Genomic DNA, 4,201 nt, shown 5'->3' with positions numbered 1-4,201 from the left:
CTGTGTGGCCTTGGGCAAGCCACTTAAACCCATTTGCCTTGCAAAAACCTAAAAAAAAAAAAAAATCGGCAGACAGAGATTAGGTAATTTGTCAACTAGCCGGTTCAGTCTATAGAATGCTGGGTTTGAAGTAACAAAATTGCTGTTGAGTCATTTCCTTTTTATTTAACTCTTCCTGGCCTCATTTGAGGTTTTCTTGGCAAAGACACTGGAGTAGTTTGCATTTCCTTCTCCAGCTCATTTAACAGATGAAAACACTAAGGCAAACAGGATTAAGGAATTTACCAAGGGTCATCCAGGTAGTAAGTGTGTGAGGCTGAGTTGAACTTTCTGGTTTCAGACTATCATTCTGTTCAGTGCATTATTAGCTTCCCAAGGAGTAAGGAAGACTTGAGTTCAAATCTAGCCTCAGATACCTACAAGTTCCATAACCCTGGTAAAAGCATTTGCCTTCTGCTTCAGTTCCCTGATCTGTAAAATGGGGATCATATCACTTAGCTCACAGGGGTGTTGTGAGAATCAGATAAGATAATAATTACGAAGGGCTTATGATGGCACCTGGCACATGAGTGCCATATGAAGTATTTATTATTGTATTATTATTGTTGTTGTTATAACCATCATTATGATCATTATCATTATTACCAGCATTACCCAGCTAGTAAGAGCTGAGTTCAAATCTAACCATTTGAAATCAGATCAGCCTGATCTCAGTTCCAGAGCTCTATCTACCAGACTGACATCAATTCACAAAACCTCAAATCTTTGTTTCTTCACCAGTAAAATGAAGGGAATTTGGAATCTCATTCAGTTCAACAACTAAGATTTCATAATTTAGAAAGTGGAGAGCAATAGGAAGAAACAAGGAACTCATATGTGATAAAAAAAAAAATTAAAAGCATCACAACCTTCTCAACCAAGAAAGAAAAAAGCCTGGGGAATAGTTGGATAAAACTGGGGTAGATGAATGTAATGGATTTATATTATGCCTTAATAAATGGTAAATACCACAAATCTAGAGAAGCATGGGAAAAGCTACATAAACTGATACATCACAAAGAAAATAGAATCAAAACATTTTTTAAAAGACTTACAAAAATGAAAGTAAAGGTATTACCCTGCAACAAAGTTGAGGTTAAAATACAACAGACCATGTAGGTTCTAAATTAGTTAATCTGTGCATTCTTCCTTTTTGTTGACAAATAATATACAGTTATCCCTTCCACATCACAAGGATTGGGGTGCAGCATCTCTACAATCTGAAAAATCTGTGAAATTTTTTTTGCCCTTCTCAACATATCAGAGAAGTTTGATTTTTTTCTTTTCTTTTATGAAGTGTTTACAGCGCCTTAATGTAAAATTTTGGTTAACTATTTAGTCATAGGCTCTGGGTTGTCTTCAGCTTCTGCAAAACTCCCCAAACTTCCATTTAATTTCTTATGCTGACCTGAGATATATCGATGCCATGATAAGGAATGTAGAGATATGGAAGGGATAGATGGAAAATAACAAGAGATGGAAAGTAAGTCACTGTGCCAAGCAAATACATTCTACTGGTTAGTTTTGCTCAATTACCTTTGCTTAAATGTCTTAAAAGGCTCTTCAGGTCTGGGATTTACTCCCTCCTCACTTTTGACCCGTTCAGGTGCCACCTCCTATGTACAATGCCTTTCCTGAAGCTCTCCCAATTCTCTCCCTCTTGAAATTCTTCATTGATGTTTAGCTAGAGTCATATTCACATCCTACCTCTGACACATGCTCATTTTGTAACTCTGGAAAAATCATCTAACCTCTCAGGGCTCTACACAGCTGTCCAAGACTATAGTTTGCAAGAAGAAGTGCCAACCTGGACAGGCAGTGGGAGTTTCCTTACCTAGAATTTCTCTATACCAATCATGAGTCTAGCTGCTTGCCTCATATATGGTTGCCTGAAGCTCCCCTCCCTTCTCCCCTGCCGACAGTAGAAGTAAAAAGATTTTTTTCCTTTTTTTAATCTTTATGTCCATAGAAGTTAGTGTAGTACCCAGAATATAGGAAGCTCTCAATAAATGCTTAATGAGAAGCTTTTGTTTAATTGAATGGAGAGGTTTTTATTTTTGTAATGGAAAGGTGGTAGGATGGGGCAGAAGGTGGCTGTTGGCTACTGACTGATATGTTAAAATAAAATAGATCCAAATGAAAATTCAGGGTGGCCTTGGAGGGCAAAAAAAGAAGGGGCAGAGCTGTCACAAAAGGCCAACCTGAAGTCTAAGGGGTACAAGTGGAAGGGGGATGTCGTTGCCAGGCAGCCAGCATCGCCTAGGCAATAGTGGAGACGTGTGCACGCAGAGTGTCTATGATGTCAGATGTCAGGGTTAACCACACAGGGAGCGGGGGGGTAGTGGTTAATGCAGCCTGAGACAAAGCTTCACGATCTCCTCACTCCCACACTGGCCTCCTTCCACCACAAGAACCGTTCAACAGTCATTCACTGCTTGATCCGACCATAGTCCAGCCAGAGATGACTACAGAGAAGCATCTCTCTTTCCAGGAGTTTAAACCTGTCTCTCATCAAAAAGACACCAGCACCAAGTTTTAGCCAATCAGGTCTTTGAACAATGTAAGCTTACAGAGGACTTAGCAAAGCTGTTTTTCTAAAGGTTTGTTCCTTTAATGAAAAAAACATTAAAAATAGTGCACAACTATTGATCGGGGTTCTCTCTCCTTCAGGCCACGTCTACACCCACAAAACCAGACTGGTCAAATAAAGCCTGAGAAGTGGTCAGCATGGACCTACAATCAGTTTCTGTTGTTCTTTGCAAAACTGATAGAATGTCCTCAAATGAGATTTTGGAAACCTGTCTTTTCTGGGTTCACAATCACAGATCTGGAGCAGGAAGGAACCTTGGTGTTTTCTAGAGCAGACCTCTTAATTTAACAGATGAGAGCCATTTACTAGCTGTCATGGGAAAGTCACTTCATTCTGATCTCTGTGCCAACACAGGGTCATCTCCAGTTGACCTAAGTCATATCCAATCACTGGACCCAGATTAGGGGGTTAGGTGAACATCAAATTATGGCATCCTCTAGACATGTGCCAATTCCAGTATCTGATTCATATTTGGCCACTGGACCTAGATGGCTCCAGAGGAGAAAGTGAGGTTGGTGACTTAGCACAACCCCCTGTCATTCAAATCCATTTCAGGTGCTTGTCATGGCATCACCTCCCTGATGTCTTGGAAACATCATCAGACCTCTTTATTTTTTAGATGAGAAAACTTAAAGTCTAGAGAAATTACAAGATCTTGTAATTTGCCCAAGATCACATGGCCAAGCTATTTCCAGAATAATAGAGTCCTGTACTTCCAATGTCACAAGTTAGTACATAAATATATCAGGTCACAAAATTACCTTTCTACATTCTCTTGCCTCTCCCTGCATCACCTCCCTGATGTCTTGGAAACATCATCAGACCTCTTTATTTTTTAGATGAGAAAACTTAAAGTCTAGAGAAATTACAAGATCTTGTAATTTGCCCAAGATCACATGGCCAAGCTATTTCCAGAATAATAGAGTCCTGTACTTCCAATGTCACAAGTTAGTACATAAATATATCAGGTCACAAAATTACCTTTCTACATTCTCTTGCCTCTCCCATGAACCCATAAATATTCCAGTGATGTAATCAGTCAATAAACATTAAATGCCTTTGGTATTTAATGCTGAGTAATGGGAATACAAAAAAAAGAAGCAAAAGACACTCCCGTCCTCAAAAAATTTACAATCTAATGGGCAGTTACATCAGATTCATTTATCCTTGTCTGTGCAAACATGGGGTCTTCACAAGTCTTAAGCAAATGAAAACAACTGAATAATAAATGTACACACGTACATGTACTCTGTACTCATACATAAATACATACCACTTAATCATATAGCTATTCTTGTGTGTTTTTTGGGGGGGGTATATAGATATGGTTATATAAATAGAGCTATGGATATATAGATTATAGATATAGTCTTAATCAGTGGAAGGACCTTCCTAAATATCATTCTATCAATTCAGATTGTCACATTCTCTCCAGCTTATAGTTGGAGTCATTGAAAGGTTAAACATTTGTCTAGCATCCCCCAAACAGTATTGTAACAAAGGCAAGACTTGAACCCAGGTCTTTCTGACTTCTAAATTGGTTTCCCCATCAATCACCCCATATAATAATTT

General features: G+C 38.8%; 1 long non-coding RNA gene across 1 annotated transcript; it reads left to right on the top strand.

Annotated features, from left to right (window-relative positions):
• The first annotated feature begins 2,357 nt into the window (after positions 1 to 2,357).
• Positions 2,358 to 2,778, top strand: LOC141516528 (uncharacterized). Its single transcript, XR_012476722.1, has 2 exons — positions 2,358 to 2,599; positions 2,710 to 2,778. It is a non-coding gene; the product is annotated as an uncharacterized LOC141516528 (long non-coding RNA).
• Positions 2,779 to 4,201: the final 1,423 nt, after the last annotated feature.

The sequence above is a fragment of the Macrotis lagotis genome, chromosome 3 (assembly GCF_037893015.1).
Source record: "Macrotis lagotis isolate mMagLag1 chromosome 3, bilby.v1.9.chrom.fasta, whole genome shotgun sequence".
NCBI classification, from domain to species: Eukaryota; Metazoa; Chordata; class Mammalia; order Peramelemorphia; family Peramelidae; genus Macrotis; species Macrotis lagotis.
The sequence above is the reverse complement of the archived record's forward strand: the minus strand, read 5'-3'. Positions and strand labels throughout refer to the sequence as shown.